At 39.6% G+C, this 17,420-nt stretch overlaps 1 pseudogene; it reads left to right on the forward strand.

Moving 5' to 3' along the window:
* The first annotated feature begins 10,355 nt into the window (after window positions 1–10,355).
* LOC147371797 (large ribosomal subunit protein uL22 pseudogene) lies at window positions 10,356–10,893 on the forward strand (annotated as a pseudogene).
* Window positions 10,894–17,420: the final 6,527 nt, after the last annotated feature.

Raw genomic sequence — 17,420 nt, forward strand, 5'->3', positions numbered from 1 at the left:
CTGACCAGCTACATAAAACCCACAGAGTTTTGTTAAAGTGCCATGGGCTGACAGCATAACAAAATAGAAGGTGTAAATAGAAAATTTCTTTTTTTCCTTTTTTAAAACAAGAGTTCACTGAGAATCAGCAATAATAGAATATGCTGTATAAACTATTCTTTACAAAGGTTGATCAGCATTATTTACAATTGGTACATTGATACAAAAGAAGGCATACAAGTTATCCAGGTCGCTTTTTTTTTATGGCTGACAGGTCTATGCATTGCGTTACGCTTTAACAACCAGAGCTTTCGAGCCTCTATGGCTGGCGACAAGTCACAAGATCTTCAGGCAGATGGGGGTGTGTGCAGTCAAGGGGCTAGGAGAGAGGGCTGAGTGGGGTGTGCAGAACAGAAGTACCCAGAGGATATTCCCCCAATAATGCTTTATAGGCTGGTCCAGTTGAACTCCATCCAAACAAACTGAAAGAAAACCTTTTATTTGCATTCCATTTTTCAAGCTGTGAGTTTTGAATACATCATTATAAAGTAAACCTGTAGTTGACTGTGAAAGATGACTTTGTACATCTATCAAAAGTGTAAGAATAGTCTTATTCACAGTCAGCTACAGGATAAGACTATTCTTACACTTTTGATAGATGTACAAATGCATTTGTTTTGAAAGAATGTAACATAAGAGACTAATTCAGTCATTTATGTTATCTGCTTGGGCCCTGAAGGCATTTGAGCTTGACTCATGGCGAAGGCAATGGCACCCCACTCCAGTACTTTTGCCTGGAAAATCCCATGGACGGAGGAGTCTGGTAGGCTGCAGTCCATGGGGTCACTGAGAGTCGGACACAACTGAGCGACTTCACTTTCACTTTTCACTTTCATGCATTGGTGACGGAAATGGCAACCCACTCCAGTGTTCTTGCCTGGAGAATTCCAGGGATGGGGGAGCCTCGTGGGCTGCCATCTGTGGGGTCGCACAGAGTCGGACACGACTGAAGCGACTTAGCAGCAGCAGCAGCAGCAGCATACTGCAAGAGAATAAGGTAAATGCTCTCAAGGAATCAAAGGAAGGAGAGGATTCCAAAAAACAAGGACTATTCTAGAAAGATCAAGTGGGTTAAGAGGACTAAAAATGGCCATTGGACTTGAATATTTGGAGACCTTTGGTAAATATAATGGTAGAAGTTCCAGTGGAATATGAGTGTGGAAACCAGTGATTGAGGACAATGAAAAAGAGATGAAGGAACTAGAACCCATGAGAATTCCTTAATGTAGAGTTTCAGTGGAAGGTTTCTTTTTGGTTTTCTTTTGATTGTTTCTTTTAAATGTAGAAGGCTTGTATGAATCTGTGGGCCACTACTCCTCTTCCTCTGGGACATCGCCTGCCAAGGGGTTCTTACTTGGTATTAATAAAAATTGTTAAATGGTAGAAAAATTATTGTTTTCATTAACCTGAGAGAACTTCCCAAACCTCTTAAAGGTAGAGTTTAAGTAAAAACTACATTATAGCATACAACTTAGGTCTAATGCCAAATTGGAACTTTCTACTTCTTTTTCCTTGTGTCTAGGCCTATGATACATCTCAGATTGGAGGACTGGATTTTACCATTGCATTTCCAGAAAAAGTGAATCTGAGGTTTATCCACTACTCCAAGAGTAAAAGGCATAAATTTTCAAGAGAGTAAAAATTTGCTCCAATAACCAGCTACTTAGTCTATTGTTGGGAAATGGCCTACCTACGCGTTTGAGAGATCAGAGAGGAGATTTCCTATAATTTTCTCTTGAAGAGGAGTTATTTTATTTGCTATTGGAGCTAAAAGGAGAAAAGGAAGCAGGAACAGAATGACATGGTATCTGAACACCAAACTTCAATACTGTCACTTTGTCATCATTGTTTAGTTGCTATGTTGTGTTAGATTGTCTCGCAACCCCATGGACTGTAGACTGCCAGGCTCTTTTGTCCATGGGATTTCCTAGGCAAGAATTCTGGAGTAGGTTGTCACTTCCTTCTCTAGGGGATCTTCCTTACCCAGGGATTGAACCCACATCTCCCACACCTCTTGCATTGGCAGCTGGATACTTTATCACTGAGCCACCACAGAAGCCCACTCACTAAGCAAAACATAGCCCAACGAATGTTTGGATCTGGGCCAAAAGCTATTTTCCAGAAAATAACTTGTATTCAGTGTACATGACACATTCCGCCCCTCATCACTGTTCAGAATCAGGAGTATGTCCTTATCAGCCGACAATATGCTAAGTACATAATCCTGTTGCATAAAGACAAATGTTGCATGATCCCATGTATATGGTGCATCTAAAATACTCAAATTCATAGGAGCGAAGATTGGTGGAGCGGTGGTTTCCAGGGGCAGGGAGAAAGGATAAATGGTGAGTTACTAATCAATGGGCATGAAATTTTCAGTTAATTTAGATGATAAACCCTTGAGATCAGCTGTACATTGTACAGCACAATGTACTGTATACTCGAAAGCTAAGCAGGGTAGATCTTGTACTGAGTTCTTTCCACAATAAGATGAAATAAAATAAAATTTAAAAAGATTAAAATAAGACAGTAAAAAGACAGCTTAGTGTAATGAAGCTTCTAAAGCAACTGATTGCCGTTCTATCACTTGTGAGCTGTGCAACTTTGCCAAGCACTCTAAAGTCTCTGAACCACCTTACAGCTACATTGGAAGGCTGTTATGAGGACTGAATTTGACAGTATATGTAAGGTATTAAATACAGCACACAATAGATATTCAATAAATTATACATACATACACGTACTTATATGTGATTTTATAAACATAAAGTGGGGTATTTCCCCAACCATATTTTGTGTAAACTACTTCCAATAAACTTATCTGAGAAAAAGTGTGTCCTTACTGGGAAAACAATGCATTTCATTGGGGGCAGAAATCAAGGTTGAGAAATATTAAACAACTAAATCAAAGCCCCAAACTAATAAATGTCAGAACTGAAAATTGTTGCCTAGACCTGGGGTTGGTAAATTACCATCTGCTGGCCAAATCTAGCCAGCTGTCTGTTTTGTAAATTAAGACTTACTGGAACATGTGCCCATTTGCTAGTACTGTCTATGACTCCTCTATGCTCCATTGGCAGAGTTGAGTAGTTGCTACAGATACAGAATGGCCTGCAAAGTTAGATTACTATCTGACATTCCAAGAGAAAGTTTGCAAACACCTGGTCTAGAGCAGACTAGTGAGAAATGAAGTATATAAGCCCTATCCACAATAATTTTCAGTGGGATTTCAAGTAATTCAAGTATTTTGAACCCTACCTTCTTATGTGGAAAATACTAATCTTGAGTTTTTTCGTCATTACCACTGTGGTGCATTTTTAGGTGCATATTTATATGCGGGTGTTTGAGTATTATATCCTTAGGAGCAAAAGTTTACACTGAACAGGAATGGTTATAATTATTCATTTTCTATTTCCACCTTGCCATTCACTTCTACAAGTATTTTACTGCTGGCTTATATCTTGAAAGTTCCCTTGAGTACCACGATTATGTTGACGATGCTTCCAAACATGGCCATTCCTCATTCTGAGACTCCAGGAAGATTGAGCCACGAGCCTTCTTTCTCTGTCCGTTTGTAGCTTTCTCCAGAGACTCCATATCAAGGAGGGCACAGAGTGATCAGAGTGATGCATTATCACAAAGTCAAATCAGATCCGAGCAAATGAAGAGCAAAAGAGATTAATGGACTTGCTACTTAGAACACATGATAAACCTGGTGATTTGCAGTTTCCATTCAAAGGGGAAAAGTCGAGATTGGAAGACTCTGTGTAGCCTTGTGATAATTTTGCTGTGGAAAGATTTACTGTTCTGCTTTTTGCCTCTTTTCTGGACAAATGGGATTGCATGTTACATGCTTGATTTAAGACTATTTAAATTTTTCTGAATATAATACTATCTCCTCTTCCTTCACAATTCATTATAAATAAATTTGCACAAAATCAAGGGCAGGAGCATATTGATTTAGGTCATTTGTTTCTTTGAAATGAAATAAAACTGTTCCTCCTTCACAGAACTGCAGATAAAAGACACCTGTTTCTGATGGGTTTTGCCTGGCTGCCAAATGGAAAAGAAAAATTGAGTCCCAGCCTCATCATTTACTACCAACACTGTGACCTCAGCCCAGTTGCTGTGCTTTTTTCAGTTTCCTTGTAAGAAAAATGGAAATTAAAAGCAGTAGCTTTCTCATATGCTTGCTTTTATTTTTAAGAATTAATGCCATAACGCATGGGAGACACTTGACACCTAGCAAAAGTTAAGATCAGTAATTTTAGACCAGGACTTGCTTTCTCAAGTCTTTAAGACTTGACAGCTGAAATGACTGAAGTGATTTTCTTTTTCATGTAAAATTCAGCTGAGAGAAGGTGATGAACAACGTATTCTTCGTTGAGAAGGGAAAATTGAGGGAACGGAGCATTTTTTTTTTAACCAACAAAATCCAGACTGAAGCCACCTTTATTGTCCCTGCCATTACAATGATATGTTTGTCTTCTGCTTCATTACTGCATAAGTACCTGAAAAAGTCAAGTGTTGAATATCAGAAAATTCACTGTTTACATAATTTATCAAGAATTTTCAAAATTCTTTGACTCAGAATTTCTTATCCTGGATGTCCACAGAATAGTTTTCTGGGGATCTGTGAAAGCCCTGAAGCTTTAGCTAACATTTTCTGTTTACATTCATTTTCTTGGGAGAAGTTTCATAGCTTTAATAAGATTCTCACTATGGGCTTTGATCTATAGATCAAAAGCAAAATTCTATGTAGTATCAGAGGACAAGAAAACTTTAGAAACTTTGGAATTTTGTGAAGATATAACTGTAACTAAGAACTCTGAACTTTACAATAACCTTTTTTTCCCAAGTAAAACTAATGAAAAAGCACTTTATAATATATAAATGGCAAGAAAACAGCCTAATAAAATAAATAATTACACATCTGTGGCACTGATGAGCCAGCTAAGTACGTTCAGATGACATTTCTGTGGAAGGAAAGTAATTCATTATAATTTAGCAGCACTTTACAATAGATGCTTAACAGACCAGGTGATAAAACATAATCAGTAGAAGCTTTTTAGAAGCTGATGTCGAATATTAGCAAAAAAACCCCTCATATTACTTAATAATTGTGTATTCTATTCAATTAACTATTGCCATTCTCACTGAGAGGCATTAGGAACTGTAAACCTTCAACATTTTGCTCCAGTGTCTATTACTTATAGTTGGGTTTACCACATGCCTATGTAGCCTTCTGTATAAGAGTTTCTTCTTTTTAATATGAAGGACGTTTGTTGCTTAACTTGAGTGGTGATGGAGGGGAGGGAGTGAGGCAGGCCTCAGGGTGGCAATCAAAGAATTAATCTCCAGTTCACCTTCCAAGAGTAGTCCTAGAAAGATGACTGGAGAGCAGATGCCATCCTTTCTCTGAGTAACAACTGGCCTGCCTGTCTTCCCCACACTATGTGAAAGTCACTCAGTCATGTCCGACTCTTTGCAATCCCATGGACTGTAGCTCACCAGGCTCCTCTGCCATGGAAATCTCCAGACAAGAATACTGGAGTGGGTAGCCATTCCCTTCTCCAGAGGAACTTCCTGACCCAGGGATTGAACCCAGGTCTTCCGCATTGCTGGCAGATTCTTTATCATCTAAGCCACCAGGGAAGCCCTTAATGTAATGGAAGTGTACAGTTATTTACTTAAGCTGTGATAATCTTCAAAAAGACAATGTAGGCTATGTGAGGACAGAGGTTGTAATCTACTCAAATTGAGTTAGGTTAACTACGTAAGGGAAGGGTTTGTTTATGGCTTCCATTCAGTTTAGTTCAGTTCAGTCTCTCAGTTATGTCTGACTTTTTGCAACCCCATGGACTGAAGCACACCAGGCTTCCCTGTCCATTACCAACTTCTGGAGCTTGCTCAAGCTCATGTCCTTTGAATCAGTGATGCCATTCAACTATCTCATCCTCTTTCGTCCCCTTATCCTCCTGTCTTCAATCTTTCCCAGCATCAGGGACTTTTCCAATGAGTCAGTTATTTGTATCAGATGGCTAAACTTTGGAGTTCCAGCTTCAGCATCAGTCCTTCCAATGAATACTCAGGACTGATTTCCTTTAGGATGGACTGGTTTGATCTCCTTGATGTCCAAGCGACTCTCAGGAGTCTTTTTTAGCACCACAGTTTGAAAGCAACAAATATTTGGTGCTCAGCCTTCTATAGATCCAACTCTCACATCCATACATGACTACTGGAAAAACCATAGCTTAGAATACGCCTTTGTTGGCAAAGTAATGTACCTGCTTTTTAATATGCTGTCTAGATTGGTCATAGCTTTTCTTCCAAGGAGCAAGTGTCTTAATTTCATGGCTGCAGTCACCATCCGCAGTGATTTTGGAGCCCAAGAAAATAAAGTCTCTCACTGTTTCCATTGTTTCCCCATCTATTTCCCATGAAGTGATGGGACCAGATGCCATGATCTTTGTTTTCTGAATATTGAGTTTTAAGCCAGCTTTTTCACTCTCCTCTTTCACTTTCATCAAGAGGCTTTTCAGTTCCTCTTGCTTTCTGCCATAAGGATAGTGTCATCTGCATATCCAAGGTTATTGACATTTCTCCCAGCGATCTTGATTCCAAATTGTGCTTCATCCAGCCCAGCATTTCACATGATATTCTGCGTATAAGTTAAATAAGCAAGGTGACAATATACAGCCTTGATTTACTCCTTTCCCAATTTGGAACTAGTCCTTTGTTCCATGTCTGATTTTAACTGTTACTTCTTGACCTGCATACAAATTTCTCAGGAGGTAGGTCAGGATGTCTGGTATTCCCATCTCTTTAAGAATTTCCCACAGTTTGTTGTGATCTACATAGTCAAAGGCTTTTGCATAGTCAATAAAGCAGAAGTAGTTATTTTTCTGGAACTCTCTTGCTTTTTTGATGATCCAATGGATGTTGATTTCTGGTTCCTCTGACTTTTCTAAATCCAGCTTGTGCATCTGGAAGTTCTTGGTTCATATAGCGTTGAAGCATTGCTTGGAGAATTTTGAGCATTACTTTGCTAGCATGTGAGATGAGTGCAATTGTGCAGTAGTTTGAAGATTTTTTGACATTGCCTTTCCTTGGAATTGGAATGAAAACTGACCATTTCCAGTCCTGTGGCCACTGCTGAGTTTTCCAAATTTGCTGCCATATTGAGTGCAACACTTTAATAACATCATCTTTCAGGACTTGAAATAGCTCAGCTGGAATTTCATCAGCTCCACTAGCTTTGTTCCTAGTGATGGCCCACCTGACTTTGGACTCCAGGATGTCTGGCTCTCGGTGAGTGATCACACCACCGTGGTTACCGTGGAACCATGGTGGAATTTGACTTTGGAGGCCAGTGGAAGACTGAGCCAGACTTGCCTGTGAGTGTCCAGGAATCTCTAGGTCAACAGTTTAATCTCAGGCCAAACAACAGGGAGGGAACACAGCCCCAACCATCAATAGAAAATTGGATTAAAGATTTACTAAGCATGGCCCTGCCCATCAGAATGAGACCCCATTTCCCTCACAGTTGGTCTATCCCATCAGGAAGCTTCTATAAGCCTCTTATCCTTATTCATCAGAGGGCAGACAGAATGAAAACCACAATCATAGAAAATTAATCAAACTGATCACATGGAACACAGCCTTGTCTAACTCATTGAAACTATGAGTCATGCTGTGTAGGGCCACCCAAGACGGACAGGTCATGGTGGAGACTTTTGATAAAACGTGGTCCACTGGAGAAGGGAATGGTAAACCACTTTGGTATTCTTGCCTTGAGAACCCCATGAACAGTATGAAAAGGCAAAAGACGATATCCCCAAGTAAGTATGTGCCCAATATGCTATCAGAGATCAGTGGAGAAATAACTCCAGAAAGAATGAAGAGATAAAGCCAGTTGTGGATGTGACTGGTGATGAAAGTAAAGTCAAATGCTGTAAGAACAATATTGCGTAGAAACCTGGAGTGCTAGGTTCATTAGGGTAAATTGGAAGTGATCAAACAGGAGATGTCAAGAGAAAACACTGACATTTTAGGAATCAGTGAACTAAAATGGACTGGAATGGGTGAATTTAATTCAGATGACCATTATATCTACTACTATGGACAAGATTTCCTAAGAAGAAATGGAGTAGCCCTCATAGTCAACAAAACAGACCAAAATGCAGTACTTGGGTGCAATCTCAAAAATGACAAAATGAACATTGTTGGTTTCCAAAGCAAACCATTCAATATCACAGTAATCCAAATCTATGCCCCAACCACTGAGGCCAAAAAGACTGAAGTTGAATGGTTCTATGAAGACCTACAAGACCTTCTAGAACAACAACAAAAGATGCCCTTTTCATCATAGGGGACTGGAATGCAAAAGGAGGAAGTCAAGAGATACCTGGAGTAACAGACAATTTTGGCCTTGGAGTAAAAAAAATGAAGCAGAGTAAAGGGTAACAGTTTTGCCAAGAGAATGCACTGGTCAGAGCAAACACCCTCTTCCAACAACACAAGAGACAACTCTACACAGCACATCACCAGATAGTCAATACCAAAAGTCAGATTGATTATATTCTTTGTAGCCAAAGATGGAGAAGCTCTATAGAGTCAGCAAAAAAAAAAAAAAGACCAGGAGCTGACTGTGGCTCAGCTCATGAACTCCTTATTGCAAAATTCAAACTTAAATTGAAGAAAGTAGGGGAAAACAACAGACCATTCAGGTATGACTTAAATCAAATTCCTTACAGTTATATAGTGGAAATGACAAATAGATTCAAGAGATTAGATCTGATAGACAGAGGGCCTGAAGAACTATGGACAGAGGTTCATGACATTGTACTGGAGGCACTGATTAAGACCATCCCCAAGAAAAAGAAATGCAAAAAGGCAAAATGGTTGTCTGAGGAGGTCTTACAAATTGCTGAGAAAAGAAGAGACACTAAAGGCAAAGGAGAAAAAGAAATATATACCCATTTGCATGCAGAGTTCTAAAGAATAGCAAGGAGATAAAAGAAAGCCTTCCTCAGTGATCAATGCAAAGAAATACAGAAAAATAATAGAATGGGAAAGACTAGATATCACTTCAAGAAAATTAGAGATACCAAGGGAACATTTCATGCCAAGATGGTTACAGTAAGGGACATAAATGGTATGGACCTAACAAAAGCAGAAGATATTAAGGAGAGGTGGCAAGAATACACAGAAGAACTATACAAAAAATATCTTAATAACCCAGGTAACCATTTCCTTTCCAGGTAACCCATCTCAGTCCCTTTCCTGCGTCCCCAGGTTGGGAAATCTGTCGTGGGCCCTAGAACTTTTTTAACAGTGTGAGAATTTCTTTGGTATAATTGTTCTGCAATTTGTGGGTCATCTGCTTGGTGGCTGTGTGGTGGGGCTAATAGTGACCTCCTCCAGGAGGGCTCATGCCACATGCTGGGTGACCCAGGTCTGCTGCAGCCAGAGCCCCTGTCCCCACTGCAGGTCACTGCTCACCCGTGACTCAGCAGGAGACACTCAGGCACTCAAAGATAAACACTGTATACGGCTTAGTCCTTCCAAAGGAAGAATATTCCATATGCCTACTCTGACCTCTTTCCCTGTCTCCTAGTTAAGAGACCTCACCCCTTTTTTGGAGAACTCCACTATGCTATGCAGGAACTTATTCCTCCTTTTTGTGTCCTGCAAAGTTGAGTGTTAAGTGTAACGGCATCAGTCCCACGTGTGAAGGTGAAGCAACGTGTTCCAATTCCAGACCAGACTCCTGGTCAGAGGGTGGTGCAGATAACCGGCTCACTGGCTCTCTTAAAAAGCAAGTCCATTTTGCCATGTTTTGATTTATGTTCTTATCATATGAAGAAAGAGTAGAATTCCTGTGATTATGACTTTGACCTTGCCCCTAGCAAGACAATAATAGACAATAATATCACTGTTGTTGTGCTAATAGTATTAGGATTTTTTTCCAGTTTACTTTGTCACAAAAGTGTCTATTCCCTAAGATCTAGAAACAGTTGAAAAATAATAACTCTCACTGTCATAATGTAGATGGGAACAAACTGAAGGGTTATAAACACCGGTTATTTATTTGACCCTTCTCAGAAACTCAGAGATTGTGCTCATTCTAAAACAACCTATTTTCTACTAAACTCATATTTGGATGCATGGCAGAGACTATACATTTCACCAAGAGTTATTTTTTAAAATTCAGACATCTTAGAAAGGAAATATGTACATGTTTTTCAATTTCAATTTTTAGGTTAACAAGGAAATATGGTTTTCTGGTAAACAGCTTGAGGTGACCTCTAAAAATGGTGCGCTATTTACTTGACCCAGAAAATCATGCAAATCAAGAGGTTCAAATCTTTGTGGTCACTTTAAGAACACTTGTGAAACTGCCCAGGCCATTAAGATTATGCATATATGAGAAGCCACCAAGTATTTGAAAGATATCACTTTACCAATGTTTTTTGCTCCATCATTACAATGGTGGAGTTGGTAAGTGTGCAAAGGCCAATCAGTGGCGGTGGATGCAGGGTCGATGGCCCAAAAAGACTGCTGAATTTTTACTGCACATGCTCAAAAATGCAGAGAGTAATGCTGAACTTAGGGGCTTTGATGTAGATTCTCTGGTCGTTGAGCACATCCAGGTGAAAAAAGCCCCCAAGATGTGGCACAGGACTTACAGAGCTCATGGTTGGATCAACCCCCACATGAACTCTCCCTGCCACATGGAGATGATCCTTACTGAAAAAGAACATTGTTCGTAAACCAGAAGAGGAGGTTGCACAGAAGAAAAAGATATCCTAGAAGAAACTGAAGAAACAAAAACTTATGACCCAGAAATAAATGGGGCAAAAAATTAATGCAGAAAAAAGTTAAAAAAAAAAAAAAAGAAGTATAATAATAATCTAGTCAGACAGCAGTAGTTTTAGATTTAGATTCTGGTGGATGTCAGGTGGCAGTGAACGTGGGCGTGGAGTATGAGTGACCCTTAGGTACCTGTGATAACATACAGTAAGGGAATATTACATGAAGTAACTGCTGAAAGTCCTAAGCACACAATGCCTATTGAATCAGTGTCGTGTAATTCAATACATTTATTTAGTTTTAAAGGAATTAAGGTGCTCACCTCCACTGTTGCTGATGTGGCCATAAGGTTAAATTTAGGCCAAAAGTACCTGGTAGAAATTATGTGTACACTCGTAGGTTTTGCCATTAAAGGTATTGCGAGTGTACTCCCTGGCCCACTCCGCACTTGCTGACTGAAAGCTAATGAGGGCTAGAGGTACCAACTGGGATACACAAATGGAAACCAGGATGAGGAAGGGAGAGCCACCCTACAGTTTCGGACCTCTGTCTGCCTTTGGACTGATGTTTGATGGAAAAATAAACTTCCAGCTAGGTTAAGCTGCTGTCTTGTCTTTTTTTTCTCATTTCCTTCCCCCCTTCCTTTCTGGATCCCTCCCTCCCTGCCTTCCTTCCTTTTCTCTCTTTCTAGCTACTTAGGCTATCCTTATTACAAAGTACAAATATGAGGAAGAGTTGTCAGGGAAATCTCTATTTTTCTTTTCTTAATGAATCTATTTATATGAAGCCATTAAAACAACTTTTAAATATAAAAATATGAAAAATGCTTATAATGTTATCTTAAATTAAAAAAGCAAAATCATAATTACATTTTCATTTTAAAATGTATAATCATGATTACATTTTAAAAGCACCTGAATAATAGAAAAAAGTGAAGGGAAATATAATAAATATAGCCATGTTTGTATTTGAATAATGGCATTACGTTATGTTTCCTTTTTTGCTGTGTTTTCCAAAATTTTCTAAGTAAATTTATGCTATTTTTGTACTGGGAAATATTTTAAAGATTTTCTAAGCAGCTAGTCAACCTGAAAAAATTTCTTTATGTTCATCACAATACTGTTTTAAATGAAGAGAAATTGGCACCTAACTGTTCAGTTCAGTTCAGTTGACTCACTCAGTCATGTCTGACTCTTTGCTACCCCATGAATCACAGCATGCCAGGCCTCCTTGTCCATCACTAACTCCCGGAGTTCACTCAGACTCACGTTCATCGAGTCAGTGATGCCATCCAGCCATCTCATCCTCTGTTGTCCCCTTCTCCTCCTGTCCCTAATCCCTCCCAGCATCAGAGTCTTTTCCAATGAGTCAACTCTTCGCATGAGGTGACCAAAGTACTGGAGTTTCAGCTTTAGCATCATTCCTTCCAAAGAAATCCCAGGGCTGATCTCCTTCAGAATGGACTGGTTGGATCTCCTTGCAGTCCAAGTAGGCATGTTAAATAAATTATATGAAACATATAATGAAATATATTATACAGTGTGTCAATTTGCTAGAGCTGCTGTAACAAAACACTATAGCCTGAGTGGCTTAAATAGCAGAAAGGTATCTGTCACAGTTTTAGCCCATGGTAGCTCAGCTGGTAAAGAATCTGCCTGTAATGCGGGAGACCCCAGTTCTATTCCTGGGATGGGAAGTTCCCCTGGAGCAGGGATAGGCTACCCACTCCAGTATTCTTGGGCTTCTCTGGTGGCTCAGAGGGTAAAGAATCCGACTGCAATGCAGAAGACATCAGTTCAATCCCTGGGTTGGGAAGATCCTCTGGAGAAGGGAAATGCTACCCACTCCAGTATTCTGGCCTGGAGAATTCCATGGACTGTATAGTCCATGGGGTCACAAAGAGTTGGACATGACTGAGCGACCTTCACTTTACTTTAATCCAACATCAAGGAGTCAGCAGGTCTGGTTTCTTCCGAGGCCTCTCTCCCTGACCTGCAGATGGCCACCTTCTTCTTGCCTCTGTGCATGTGTGCCGCTGGTGTCTCTGTGTGCTCACATATCTTCCTCTTATTCAGATTGGATGAGAGTCCTCCCTATTGGCATCATTTTAATTATACACTTCTTTAAAGGTCCTGTGTCCAAATGCAGTCACATTCTGACTTATTGGGGGTAAGAATTTAAACATATGATTGTTTTCCAGGGGATAAAATTCAGCCCATAACACACAACATTAAAGGTCATGCTGGAAAGAATACTTAAGAGCCTGGAGAAATGATGGTAACATATGAAGTGAAAAGAAATTTTAAAATAATTTATATAGAATGATCTCAAATTTATATAAAATAATGTAGATAGAAACAAACTTTCCTTCAGGATGGCATTTGTGACTCATATACAGAAATTGAGGATTAATTGTAATTCTAAGACCTGTGGGCAACTGATAGTGACACCTGCATTGTTTTTTCAAGGAGAGTAGATTTGCTATCCTAAATGATGATAAATGTGTTATTATTAAATCAGCATAACACTTATATGAATCATGAATACAGTGAAAGAGCATTCATCAACTTATTCATGTGAGCTATCTGGTAGTGAGTTTATTGTGTGATTTTTATTTTCTTCTTTACATTTTCTGTTTTCCAAACCTTTACCATGAGTTAATATTACCTCTATAACCAGAAAAACAACAAATTTGAAAAAATGATTCATAATACTATATAGTTCAGGAATGACAGATGCAAATCATAACTATGGCTGCCCACCACAGTGAAAGAATGGTAAACAATAACAATGCAATCAGTGATCATCTACATGGGCTATGGGCTACTTTTCTAGAAACTGGGGACAGAGAGATTTTCAAGGGAGTATTCCTACTCACACACTTCATTGTTTAGTTGAAAAAATGGATGCATATATGAAAAAAAGCAAGTGTGTATATGGACATGGGAAGAAAGAGTTAGAAACAATTGATCCTACCTTGTGGGGAAGATATAGAGAAGCAGCAGCATTTGAATTTAGGCTTAAGTGAAACTTAGGCTAGATGACTGAGTGGGATAAAAGGGGCATTCTAGGCAGAGATAAGCCCATGAGCAAATGCACAGGATGTCCTTGGGGAATAGTAAGCTGCCTAGTTCAGCTTTGCAACAGTTCCTGAAGTTAGGAGTTATACCTGAAGTGGTAGAAGATAAGTAAAAAAAATGGCCGGGGAGTCACTGAGAAGAACTGAATTCCCTTCTGAAGAGTTGTACCCTACTCTGTAGACATTATATTGTAAGGTAGGCAGGTGTGTAGAATAGAGTGATTATGATACAATGAAGGCCAAGCCTGAAGTGCTGAGAGTAGAATGAAAAGGTGGGGACAGAAGCAAGTAGTTTCTGAGGTAAAAGTAGAAGTTTATTTATGAGGTGACAAAATGGGGTGACAAAGTGGATCAAAGATGCCTCTGAAATCCTTATCTGGGCAACTGAGTAAATATCATACCACAGGCCAAACAGAAAAAGCAAGACAAAAGTAGACGGTTGGGTACCACGTGAAACCGTGTGCTTAAGACTTCAGCGGCACTCACTGTGGTCCGTAGTTCAGTTTCAGTGTACTGTATCTATTGGCCTTGACCCCGAAAGCTGGTCTAGGCCCAATCACAACTGCTACACTGGATATCCAATGGAGTGAAAGCCATAGTCTCCTTCCTCCTTCTACATTGAATGTTTTTTGTTTTTCTGGTGTCTTCTTCAATTGCTTGCACCAGCCAACTCTGTACCAAAGTGCCCTATGAGCCTCCTAAAAAGCAATAAAATTAGCCCAAAACAGTACAATAGGGAGAAACAAAAATAGAGAAACAGAAAAGAGGATGGAGTATTACTCAGCCATTAAAAAGAATACATTTGAATCAGTTCTAATGAGGTGGATGAAACTGGAGCCTATTATACAGAGTGAAGTAAGCCAGAAAGAAAAACACCAATACAGTATACTAACGCATGTATATGGAATTTAGAAAGATGGTAACAATAATCCTGTGTACGAGACAGCAAAAGAGACACTGATGTATAGATCAGTTTTATGGACTCTGTGGGAGAGGGAGAGGATGGGGAGATTTGGGAGAATGGCATTGAAACATGTATAATATCATGTAAAAAATATTAATAGTTGTAATAAATATGCAGATAAAATAACCACAAAAAGCTAAGATAAACCTTCAACCTAAGTTTAGCATCATTCATTCCAGTTGAAACAAAGAGCACTGAATGCTGCCTTTGCTATTAAAAGCAGAAAAGACTTCATAAGGAGAACTGCAGATGTAGATTGAATTTATCACATTTTATCACAGACTTTATCACATTTTCTTGCATGTGAGTGAGAAGTAACTCATTAGGAAATAGGCACTCATAACAGAGTCCTTTTCCTATTGCCTCTCTTAAAAACAATAGACAACAACAAAACCTATACAAAATACTTCACAATTTCAACCCATCATTTGATTCACTCCACATGTATTTGGGGCTTCCCTGATAGCTCAGCTGGTAATCTGGGTTTGATCAGCGGGGATATCTGGGTTTGATCCCTGGGTTGGGCAGATTCCGTGGAGAAGGGAATGGCTGCCCACTCTAGTATTCTGGCCTGGAGAAGTCCATGAACAGAGGAGTCTGGCAGGCTACAGTCCACGGGGTCACAGAGAGTGGAACATAACTGAGCAATGTCCACTTTCATCTTCACTGCATGTACTAAGGTCTCTGGCAAGACAGAAGCTTATTTAATCCTAATGGGAATCATGTGAGCTGAGTGTTGTTAATATGGCCATTCTGTGGACAGTGGATTCTATAGACAAAAGCCAAGCTTATCCTTATCCTTGATTACACACACACATGCACAGAAACTTATACACACACACAAACTCTTAACAAGAAGTAGGAACAATATGTCCTGCTGGGGGTAGGGACAGTGTGATGCACCTTCACCTTTGAACTCTCAGTTCAATACCTGACACACAACAGGCATAAGAAATCTCCAACGAGTGGACAACGGAATTAAGTAAAAAAGAAACTGTTCTCCAATCCACACATATTTTTACCATGTAATGCTACTTCTTAAAAGAGAATGCAATATTTTTAGCTGGACATCTTATGCATATTGCTTAAGGGGAAAAAAAAGATTCTTTTCATCTGTAGATGCCTTCACATTATCCTACCAAGGTCACATTTTCCCTTTCCACATCACTCAGTGTTTCTTTGGTTTTATGTTAGCTTTGTGCTGAAAATTGAAATTGGAATATTAGAACTCAGTCGGGGAGCATACTAATTTAATTAAATATTAAAAGCCAGCTGGTTTTATGTTATGTGGGAAAATTAGAGAACTAATGATTTGGTACACTTTCTTGTTCCTGTCAAGCTACAAGAACATGAAGAATAGCTCATTCATACCCAGTTACAAAAGGTGAGATTGAAAAATTAGGTCTGCTTTATTAAAGTGTTTCCAACTAGAGTCTTTTGAGAATAGAGTAACTTATTTATTTATAAACTGGCTCCCAAGGCATGAGTCCTGGGGCAATGTGAAAGAACCCAAGAGCATCTCAATGAAAGCCTCACATGAGAAAACTAACCCACTTGAGAATCTTAAAGTACTGTTATCTTTTTGTGCAAATTGGTTGGGAGTCAATTGGGTGCTTGTTGATATCAGTTGACTCTGTAAGCTGATCAGCTCCTGTAAGACCTGAGAAATATTTTCTCAGAAACTCACGGTGTGAACTGAGTTGTTTCACACTGTGAGCGACACGCTGCCAGTAGAAAGGACTTTAGTCCTTGGTGGTCATGCACTGTAAGTAAAGATTTGCCAAACCTCTTGATAATGTGAGTACACACGACACACAATGCAGCACAGTAAGAGGATAGAAAGAACTCTGTTCACTCCAGGGCCCGATGCCAGACTTGGTGTCTAGTATCCTTGGTTTGTTAGAATGACGTTTGTCTTTTTTATTCCAGATCTTTTCCATTTTCCTCTTACAGTAATGATACTCATTATTATTATTGCTTCTAAAAGGGTGATGGGGGGTGCTTCATTATATACTGCTGTGTAACAAAACTATGTGATTTCAAACAACAAGCATTTATTTGTGACAATCCTGCAGTCTCTACTGGGCTCGCCTGGGTGGTTCTTCAGCTGGTTCTCCAGTGGCCACTGTGGCAGCTGCATTCAGTGTGGGCCACCCGGGGTTAGGCTTGGCTAAGGTGTTAGGGCAGCTGTAACCCTCTTCCTGTAATCACAGGACTCCTCTCCTGGTGACTTCTCCACATTGTGTGTCTATGAGATCTCAAGCTAAACATCTTATGAGATGGCTTGAGGTTTCCAGGACTGTTGACCCAGAGGCTGTCAGATTCAGAACTTGCACAGTTCTGAATGGCATTTGCCATATTCCCTTGGCTAAAGCCAAATCATAGTTTTCTTTCAAATTCGAGGGAGGAGATGAAACAAGGGTGTAAGCATGGAGGGTGTGATTCACTGGGGGCTCCCAGTGGAATTGATTACCTCAGCAAAACTAGCATCCTGTTGGTTTACTACAACACCTTCCACATATA

The sequence above is a fragment of the Bos grunniens genome, chromosome 5 (assembly GCF_055505025.1).
Source record: "Bos grunniens cultivar Pamir isolate PY7600 chromosome 5, Bosgru_T2T1.0, whole genome shotgun sequence".
Taxonomy (NCBI): domain Eukaryota; kingdom Metazoa; phylum Chordata; class Mammalia; order Artiodactyla; family Bovidae; genus Bos; species Bos grunniens.